An 11005-nucleotide genomic window follows, 5' to 3' on the forward strand; every position below is an offset into this window, starting at 1 on the left:
ACCTAACTGACGCCTTGGGAAGCATTTGGACATGCTTCAATATCTGACGCTTTAGGCGCCATTTAGCGTCAGTTAGATGACGCCCTAGGATCGCGTGTACCCTACCCCCACCCCACACCTAAAGGCCAATTTATACTTCTGCGTAGGGTGCGCGCAGTAGGTACGGCGTAGCATACGCACAGACGCGTCCCATACCGCGTACCCTTCGCCGTCGCCTGACGCGCACCTCCTCAAAAATGTAACTACACGTCGCGACGACGCGGACCGCAAGATCGGTGATTGGTTGGCTTGGTAGCATCGCATTTCCTCCTACGCATTTCCGCACGTACCTTCTCACGCATTTCCACCACTGTCTATGATTTCCACAAGTTTCATCTCCTCCGAAGTCTTCTCTCATTTCTGCCTTTCAGTTTTAGTAATTTCACTAAAGTGAACTGTTTTTCCACCTTAATAAGCTCCAATTCCAACATGATCAGCTCTCTTTCACTCGTAGTAACCTAGCCGCGAGGAATCTAAACACAGTGGAACATTAAAACTCTCCGCCGCCAACTAGCGTTTCGGAGCAGTACTGCAGAGCAACCAAGACCTGAACGCAGAAGTATAAATGCTCACAACGGCGTCGCCTACGTGCGTAGCCAACGCTGTACACTACAGCGTACCCTCGACGCAGAAGTATAAATTGGCCTTAAACATAACCGCGTCCTCTAACAGACGCTTTCCTTTAGCGTCAGTTAGATGACGCCGTAGGATCGCGTCATGTAAGTGACGCCAAAGGGGCGCCTAAAACGTCAAATATTGAAGCATGGTCAAAGGTGACGCCTTGGGGTGAGAATGCGTTGCAGCCTAGGGCGTCATCTGACGCTAAAGGGCGCCTAAAGCGTCAGATATTGAAGCATGGTCAAATGCTTCCCAAGGCGTCAGTTAGGTGATGCGTCAGTTAAGCAGATGTGTTTCGCCGCATACATATTACGTGTGTTTGTTTTTATTTATGTTGTATTATAATTACACTGGGTCACCAACTAAAGACAGATTGAAATCACTGCAAATTACATCCTTATTGACTCGTCAACCGATGGTAAAGAAGCCTTTAACATTATATGCTGAACATTAAAGAGTAACTAAACACTTAACCAACTTTTTTTTAGTTAATCATCTGTAAGAATGGATCTTTATTAATACCAGTCATTGATTCGAGTAACTTTTTTAGTGGATAGTCATGATAGCATGTTATATTATTTTTTTTTTCCACAAGAGGTCAGCAAAGACACCCAATGTAAGATATTTTGACCTGAATCTAGGCAAGACATTTTGAGTTATTTTGAATTTTAGTTGAAAGAATGTGAGGAATGTGCTTAAATTACTAAATTCAGGAGGAAGAGTTATCAAATATTGGACGGAATCTATCCATAACGGAGCTGTTATCAAATAATGAGCGCCATGCTACGTGCGCAATCAAACAATGTGCGCGTTTTGGCCGCATGTAATCCATCTTCATTTATAAGCTATTTCGTTTACTTTGCTTGTGTAACCGAATGAAATGAGTAGTGATTGACGTTTATGAGCACCTATCAGTAAAGAGTTCCCCCTATTTAAGATCTGGTTGGCTGTGGCCTGGGATGCGTCATGTCCGACTCCTCCCCGTAGCTGTTGTTGACAGTGGACACAGGTATGCGCTATTATTAGCATGTAGCGAGTTCCGTTTTTTTCTGTATGCGTGGGAGTAATGATTCCTTGTTGCTTCCTAGCCTGTCTTTTCTCCTCCTGGCACCCTTGGCTTGTTTAAAGTGTATGCTAAGACTGCTAATCTCTCCGGTAAGTGCAAGGCGTTTTCTGAGAACGCAGATTGGTTAGTCCTGTGGGGTTGGGGTTGATATTTTGCGTTGTGTGCAGTATTCCCTGTGTCTCCGCTGTATCTCCGCTGAACGGCAATTGCCTGAATACCGCATACCCGTGCTGGTGAAGGGATATTAGAGCTCACTTCCATTTCTTCGGTAAGTTATATGCTGTGAATGTTAGCAAGCGATGTATGCACGTTAGTAATCATTTTTGTGTGTATTTATCTCAGGATTCTCTCTCTCTCTCACTCGTGAGCGATCCGTTTCGGCTGTAGTCGCAGTCCTGTTTGTCTTCCCTCCGTCATACTACGAGAACGCTGTATTTTCCAGCTGATCTGATGGATTGTCGCTGTCTGGTTTCTTTATATCATTGTTTAGTGTATTTTTGGGTTGCCATTCAATAATTTGTAAGGAGAATATCATTTTGCGGTTGCTCCTTTCAAGTTTGTTTACATCATTATTGGTATTGAGTTAATTTGTTTATTGTGTCAAAGAAAAAACTGTTTATTGTCCTGGATTTGATTTGACAGGACTTTATTCCTGCCTGTGCTTGTGATTATACCATAATCAAATTGTGATTTATTGTACTGTTTTGAGATTTGTTTCTTTTTTTGTATTTTCTTTCAGTCGCCGAGGTCCCACTGGTGAAGGGTCTCTTGGGGTGGTGGTGGTGCTCCTTCCACGGTTGCCGTGCAGCACTTTTGAAGTGTTTGGTTGTGTGAGCTGAGAGCACGGTGTTGTGAGTGTGCAAGTGTGCTTTTGACTGACTAGATTTATGATCACTTCGCCGTGGTGAACCTCGGCCCTGTAAGGTTGCAGATTTGTTTTTCAGTTGTGTGGTCATTAGTTTTTGTACATTGTGTTATGTCATTTTGTGTTATGTCATTTGTTGCTTTTGTTTTCTTGTTTCGTTAAACACTCATGTCTGCCATGCCATAATTATCCATCTGAAGCCATCCTGGTGCAACTGAGGTTATTGTGAATATCATGCTCTCTTTTAAATAGGATTTTCTAATAATAAAATATATTTATTTCATGATACCCACGTTTCTGCCTACCTTTTTACGAGAGTCGAACCTGTGTGACCTAAATTTTTAGGGATCATTCATATTTCCCGGGGTGAAATTCCCATGGGTGGCGTAGTCTAACTTGGTGTCTGAAATCTATAGCTTACTACTCCGTCACAAACTGGCGTAGTCGGCAGGGTCTCTATTGTGTAGTACAAAGACGTGGGTATTGTTTCTGTGGGTATAAGTGTTTTTGGATATTTGTTTCTTCTTTTCTTTTTTTTTGTTGCAGAAACCAGACAGCGGCCGTTCTTTCTGGGGTCTGTAAAACGGACCGGTGAGTTTAGTATCTGTATTGGTAAGTGCTGTGTGTGATTTATAGTCATGGAGGATGAACTACGCGCGTTAAAGGAACTAGTACTCCAATTAAAGGCAGACAATGAAAGATTGCGACAGGAGCAGACGCCCGCGGCACAGCCTGGTTCGTCTAGTGCTCCCTCAGCTGCCGCTGAGGACCCTCCGCCACCCACTGGTTCTAGTGCAACAGAGCGATTTGTGTTTGTCCCTCGTGACAGAAAGTGTCCAAAATTTAATGGTAGGTCTGGCATTTTTATTGATGAGTGGGTGGAGGAGGCCCAGGCTTGCATGCGGCTTCGCCACCTTTCTAATACGGATCGGGCATATTTTTTGGTTGATCATTTGGAGGGAGAAGCACGGGAAGAGATTCGTTATCGGTCGAGGGATGAGAGGGAGGATCCAGAGAAAATTATTCAGGCTTTGCGTAACCTGTATGGTTGTACGAAATCATATGTTGCTCTTCAAGAGTCATTTTTTTCCAGGAGACAACAGGATGGGGAGAGCTTATTGGAATTCTCCCTGGTTCTGATGGGTCTTCTGGAAAGGGTAAAAAATCAATCACCTCATGGCATGCCTAATGCGGAAGTTCTATTACGCGATCAATTTGTGGAATATGTTAATGATGGTGCCCTCCGGCGTGAATTAAAACAGCTAGTCCGTCGCCAACCTACTGCTACATTGTTGGACGTTCGCAGTGAAGCTATTCGCTGGGAACGGGAGGGAGTGCCGGGGGGAACGCGCGGTCGAAGTCAATCTGTCCCTTCTGCGTATGGTATTCAGTATGGGGTGCAGGGACATCAGCACACGGGCAGTAACGCTGCGTCAACTACATCTGAATTGAGCGAATTACGAGAGATGCTGAAAATGCAGCAACAGCAGCTGAATCAATTGACTCAAAGCATAGCTCAAATTCAAAATCCCCAACCCCGACAGCGACCATCCCGGCCTAATCAGATTATTTGTAGAAGGTGTCAGCAACCTGGTCATTATGCTGGAGATTGTGATGGAGAGCGGCGACCACCACGTTTCCCACCAGCACTTGCGGGTTCCTCCTCTGCGGGGAGTGCCCAGCCACCATCTAGACAGTCGTCGGGAAACTAACTCCCACCGAGCCGCAGGGCCGCCGCTCGGTTGGGGAAAAGACAGGCTCAGATTTTTTGCTTGGTTCAGATTTAAGGTCTCGTCTTATGTCAACTTGTCCACAACTCGTCGTGGGGATGGGGGGGGTCAAGGTATCTTGCCTGGTGGACACCGGTTCTATGGTGTCCACCATTACGGAGAGTTTTTTTTTGAAAAATTTTGAATCTTGGGGTCAGGAACCGCTTCGGTCGTGCCATTGGCTACAGCTCCGGGCCGCCAATGGCCTCTCAATTCCGTACGTCGGTTATGTAGAACTGGATGTTGAACTTTGTGGGCGAGTGGTTTTAGGTTGCGGGGTGCTAGTGGTCAAGGACCCTCCGGGTGGTTTGTGTGCTCAGGTTCCTGGCGTTCTAGGAATGAACGTCCTGAGCCGCTGCTACCAGGAACTCTTTGGCCAGCACGGCATGAGTCTTTTTGATTTACCTGTTGTGTCGCAGGCCCCTAATTCTGTTTTCCAGGCCTTACAACATTGCTGTCACATTGACGTCCAGTCAGTTTCGGATCAAGGGGGACGAGTTAGAGTGCGTGGACGTCGGGCATGTCGTATCCCAGGCGGTACAATGAAATTGGTGGTTGTGACCTGCTCAGCGCAGTACTCGAATGGTACTGTGCTGTTTGAACCACCGGAGGCTGGTCTTCCTGCCGGTTTGTTGGCATCTCCGTCGTTGGTGCCAGTAGAGCGTGGTACAGCTTATGTGCCCGTGGTTAACGTTAGTGAGGCCGACGTGTTACTGTATGCTGGCACGGTCATAGGTACTGTCAACCAGGTTTACGTGGTTAGCTTACCCCCGGAGGTCACTGAGGTTAAAGTGGTATCGGCTAGAGTGAGTACGCAGCAGGTTGTTCCCGCTATATCTGAACAGATACGGGCGGTTGACTTAGCTGTACTGTCAGTTGAGGAACAAGGTAAGGTAAGGGCGCTTCTTGAAAAGTACGCGACTGTGTTTTCCACGCATGAGGGAGATCTGGGATGTTCCAATCTTATTTCCCATGATATCCCCCTGCTGGATGATGTCCCTGTACGGCAGCGATACAGACGCATTCCTCCATCGGAGTATGAGGTGGTGAAAGCTCATATAAACCAACTACTCGAGTCCCAGGTAATCAGAGAAAGTTGTAGTCCATACGCGTCACCCATCGTCCAGGTCAGGAAGAAGGACGGTAGTCTGCGCATGTGCGTAGACTATCGTCAGTTAAATTCTAAGACCAGAAAGGATGCCTTTCCCCTGCCCCGGATTGAAGAGACATTGGACTCGCTGGTGGGGGCACGTTGGTTTTCCACCATGGACCTCACCAGCGGGTACAATCAGGTTCCGGTTACTGAGGCGGATCGATCAAAGACTGCCTTTTGCACTCCGTTTGGCCTCTTTGAATGGAACAGGATGCCTTTCCGTTTGTGCAATGCCCCCAGCACCTTTCAACGATTGATGGAACGGATGTTTGGGGACCAACAGGGTCAGTCTTTACTTCTTTACCTGGATGACATTGTTGTGTTTTCCTCTTCAGTTGACCAACATCTGGCTCGGATGGAGGTAGTGCTAAGCCGGTTACAAAAGGAGGGTTTGAAGGCTAAGTTATCTAAGTGTGCGTTCTTTAAACAGGAAGTGCAGTACCTGGGTCATGTTATTTCGTCGGAGGGGGTCTCCACCGACCCAGGTAAGATTGCAGCAGTTTCTCAGTGGCCGCTCCCAACTAACGTGGCCGAGCTGCGGTCATTTTTAGGGTTTGCCAGCTATTATCGACGTTTCGTGGAGGGATTCGCTAGGTTAGCTGCCCCCTTACATCGATTGGTGGCAGAGCTGACAAGTCCTAAGCATTCGCGGAAGCCGAAGCATATCGGTGACGCCTGGTCCGCAGAGTGCCAGAGGGGTTTTGAGGAGTTAAAGAGGAAACTTACTACCGCTCCTGTTCTGGCCTATGCTGACTTTTCGCTTCCATTTATTCTGGAGGTGGATGCCAGTCATGGGGGACTCGGGGCGGTTCTCTCACAGGACCAACAAGGCAAGGTGCGTCCTATTGCCTATGGTAGTCGGGGTCTTAGGCCCACTGAGCGCAATACATCCACCTATAGTTCCATGAAATTGGAGTTTCTTGCGCTCAAGTGGGCCATGACCGAGAAGTTCCGTGAGTACCTCCTGGGGCATAAGTGTATGGTGTACACCGACAATAACCCTCTTAGCTACCTGTCCTCTGCCAAGTTGGGGGCTATGGAACAGCGTTGGGCTGCCCAGCTGGCAGCCTTTGACTTTGAGCTTAAATATAGATCAGGTAAGAGTAACCGCAATGCTGATGCGTTGTCTCGCCAGAACTTCCAGGGGGAGGGAGATCAAGATTTGTGCCGGGGTGCAACTGTCCCGGTATTGCTGCGTCAAGCCGCCCAAGATGGGTTGACCACTTGGGTAAATCAAATTGCATCCTTTCCCTGTCCTATCCAGGATATGGGCATGCAGCAGAGGGCAGATCCAGTCGTTGGCAAGCTGTTGGTGTTCTGGAGGCGGAAGTCACCTCCTAGCTCAGAAGAGCGTAAGGAGCTCTCCAGATCTGCGGTGATCCTGTTGCGCCAATGGGACCGTTTGGTGGAGCACGAGGGAGTGCTTTACCGCCGGGTGTTTCGCCCGGATGGTGGAGAGGAGGTTCTCCAAGTGCTTTTACCAGCGGCCTTGAAGTCTAAAGTATTGACTCAACTTCACCAGCAGCATGGGCACCAGGGGGTGGAGCGCACCACGCAGCTGGTACAGCAGAGATGTTATTGGCCAAGGATGTCCTCTGACATTGCCCGCTGGTGCCAGGAATGTGAGCGATGCCAATGTGCCAAGGGTGATCAGTCTACTCATGCTAGCTTCATGGGACATTTGTTGGCGGCACGGCCAAACGAGATCGTAGCCCTGGATTTCACGGTGTTGGAGCCCTCGAGTACCGGTCTTGAGAATGTTTTGGTCATGACCGATATCTTCACCAAGTACACCTTGGCTGTACCTATCAGGGACCAACGAGCTGAGACTGTGGCTCAGGTCCTGGTGGTCGAATAGTTCTACAAATTCGGGGTACCTGGTCGTATCCATTCAGACCAGGGCCGTAATTTCGAGTCGGCTCTTATTCAGCAGCTGTGCTGTTTATATGGAGTTGAAAAATCACGCACCACGCCATATCATCCGTCCGGAAATGGGCAGTGCGAACGTTTCAACCGGACCTTGCACAATCTGTTGCGTACATTGCCGGTGTCAAAGAAGGGGGATTGGCCAGGCTGCCTTCCCCAGGTACTTTTCTCCTATAATACCACCCCTCATCAAGCTACGGGTGAGTCTCCTTACTTTTTGATGTTTGGGCAGGAGCCTAGACTTCCCGTTGACTTCCTGCTCGGTAGGGTTGAAGAACCACGGGCAGGTAGTGTACATAGGTGGGTCTTGGAGCATCAGGATAGGTTGCAGATTGCTTTTGGGGGTGCTCGTGATCGATTGAGGGCCGCGGCAGATCGTCGGAAGGCCAGACATGATCTGCAGGTACAAGAAGCACCACTGAAGGAGGGTCAGTTGGTATACCTCCGTGACCATAGCGTGAGAGGTAGACATAAGATCAACGACCTGTGGAGTGCAGTGGTGTACCAAGTCCTGAAGGCTCCTAAGGATGGGGGGGTGGTGTATACTATTGCCCCCTCAACAGATTTAGGTAAGATAAAGCATGTGCACCGATCCTTGCTGAAACTGCAGATTGGTGGATACCTTTCCCCCACTTTGCAGGAAAGTCCGGTGATTGAACCTGTTCAGCTTCCCAGAGAGGAAGATCTAGAGGAGGGAGACTTGTTTGTTTTGGTGCCGGAAACATTGCAAGCTGGTCGTGAGCAGGTTGCTGGAGGAGTTTCACCTCCTGTCCCTCAGAGGTCTGAGCAAGTACCATCTGGTGAAGTCCAGCGGACAGAGGAAATTCTGGAGACAGAGGTGAACCTGCAGCCGGTAATGAGTCTTCCTTCAGACGCTGCTGTGGTCAGGAGGACGGGAAGGAGTACTGCTGGACGGCACCCTAATGTACATCACCTCCCTCGATCGGTGGGGGTAGGGACGGTATCTAGTATAGGGGGTAGTACATCTGTTACTTGGTTTCGGCCGTGGAAGTGAGGGCTCAGAGTGTAGGTTCTGTTGAGTTCACCGTCGGGGCGTCGGTGCAGAAGCTGGGGGTGGATTGTAACCGAATGAAATGAGTAGTGATTGACGTTTATGAGCACCTATCAGTAAAGAGTTCCCCCTATTTAAGATCTGGTTGGCTGTGGCCTGGGATGCGTCATGTCCGACTCCTCCCCGTAGCTGTTGTTGACAGTGGACACAGGTATGCGCTATTATTAGCATGTAGCGAGTTCCGTTTTTTTCTGTATGCGTGGGAGTAATGATTCCTTGTTGCTTCCTAGCCTGTCTTTTCTCCTCCTGGCACCCTTGGCTTGTTTAAAGTGTATGCTAAGACTGCTAATCTCTCCGGTAAGTGCAAGGCGTTTTCTGAGAACGCAGATTGGTTAGTCCTGTGGGGTTGGGGTTGATATTTTGCGTTGTGTGCAGTATTCCCTGTGTCTCCGCTGTATCTCCGCTGAACGGCAATTGCCTGAATACCGCATACCCGTGCTGGTGAAGGGATATTAGAGCTCACTTCCATTTCTTCGGTAAGTTATATGCTGTGAATGTTAGCAAGCGATTTATGCACGTTAGTAATCATTTTTGTGTGTATTTATCTCAGGATTCTCTCTCTCTCTCACTCGTGAGCGATCCGTTTCGGCTGTAGTCGCAGTCCTGTTTGTCTTCCCTCCGTCATACTACGAGAACGCTGTATTTTCCAGCTGATCTGATGGATTGTCGCTGTCTGGTTTCTTTATATCATTGTTTAGTGTATTTTTGGGTTGCCATTCAATAATTTGTAAGGAGAATATCATTTTGCGGTTGCTCCTTTCAAGTTTGTTTACATCATTATTGGTATTGAGTTAATTTGTTTATTGTGTCAAAGAAAAAACTGTTTATTGTCCTGGATTTGATTTGACAGGACTTTATTCCTGCCTGTGCTTGTGATTATACCATAATCAAATTGTGATTTATTGTACTGTTTTGAGATTTGTTTCTTTTTTTGTATTTTCTTTCAGTCGCCGAGGTCCCACTGGTGAAGGGTCTCTTGGGGTGGTGGTGGTGCTCCTTCCACGGTTGCCGTGCAGCACTTTTGAAGTGTTTGGTTGTGTGAGCTGAGAGCACGGTGTTGTGAGTGTGCAAGTGTGCTTTTGACTGACTAGATTTATGATCACTTCGCCGTGGTGAACCTCGGCCCTGTAAGGTTGCAGATTTGTTTTTCAGTTGTGTGGTCATTAGTTTTTGTACATTGTGTTATGTCATTTTGTGTTATGTCATTTGTTGCTTTTGTTTTCTTGTTTCGTTAAACACTCATGTCTGCCATGCCATAATTATCCATCTGAAGCCATCCTGGTGCAACTGAGGTTATTGTGAATATCATGCTCTCTTTTAAATAGGATTTTCTAATAATAAAATATATTTATTTCATGATACCCACGTTTCTGCCTACCTTTTTACGAGAGTCGAACCTGTGTGACCTAAATTTTTAGGGATCATTCATATTTCCCGGGGTGAAATTCCCATGGGTGGCGTAGTCTAACTTGGTGTCTGAAATCTATAGCTTACTACTCCGTCACACTTGTCTATTTTATTGTAATGTTTTTAGGAAAATGTTATTGTAGTTTGCGCAGTAAGCCTTATCTAAGGCCTGTACAATTTGTCTATATGGGAGGGTTTTTTTAGACATTGGGTCTCATTCATGAAACACGAGCAGAACGAATTTGTGTGTAAATCGTGTGTAAAGTGGTTCTGGCGTAAATTTTCGGATTCATTAAAATGTTTGTATTTTCCAAATGTTAGTACGCAAGAAATCTACACCTTCTCCCAGCCACGCGTAAATGGTGTGCTTAACATCCAAACGTTTTGCTCATTAATAAGGCTGCATTTTAATTCACCTTAATCGGGTACATATTTAAACAGCATTTTGAAAAAAAAAAATTTTATATAGTAATTACATATGGTTTTTCTTTTTACTTTTATTATGAGAACCAGTAATATCTGGTGATCGATGGCGGTCTTTCTCCTGTTTGAATACGATTTTTCCGAAGTGAACTAATTCATTTTTTGCTGTCAAGCTTAATGTTGAACCATTTTCTTCTCACTTCTGGGACTGTTCGATTAACAGATGAAACTCCATTAACTGCATCTGTAATATGCTGCCAAGCTTCCTTTTTTTAGGACCTGTTAAAAAGGCCATTACTAATATGTCTTTTTGACATAGCAAGTTTGTTTCTCTTTCTTTATTAATCTCATTTCTGTATTTGTTCATACTCAGCATGTATCCATTTTGTTCTGCCCCTCTTTGTGTTGCATTAGAGACATCTAGTGGTGTAAATTTATATTGCATTTGAGTTCTCATATTTAGTCCCTCCTCTCTTGCCGTTGTTTTTGCCCGTGTGCTTCTGACTCTGATCTACTGAGAGGTCTCGCAGCAGTTACTCTTTTCTCTTTGCCTTGGTAGTTTTTGAAGGTCTAAGTCTGTAAGTATTTCTGTAAAAAGTATATTTACTTTGCTATATTCTTTGAGTATTGTCCGTTTTAGCATAATATGTATGTTGTATTAATAGAT

General features: G+C 46.5%; 1 long non-coding RNA gene across 1 annotated transcript; it reads left to right on the forward strand.

The window, feature by feature from the left end:
* The first annotated feature begins 1672 nt into the window (after window positions 1-1672).
* Window positions 1673-9869, forward strand: LOC120484242 (uncharacterized). Its single transcript, XR_016146636.1, has 3 exons — window positions 1673-1812; window positions 1891-3179; window positions 9456-9869. It is a non-coding gene; the product is annotated as an uncharacterized LOC120484242 (long non-coding RNA).
* Window positions 9870-11005: the final 1136 nt, after the last annotated feature.

This window comes from Pimephales promelas, chromosome 15, assembly GCF_988280905.1.
Source record: "Pimephales promelas chromosome 15, fPimPro1.hap1.1, whole genome shotgun sequence".
NCBI lineage: Eukaryota > Metazoa > Chordata > Actinopteri > Cypriniformes > Leuciscidae > Pimephales > Pimephales promelas.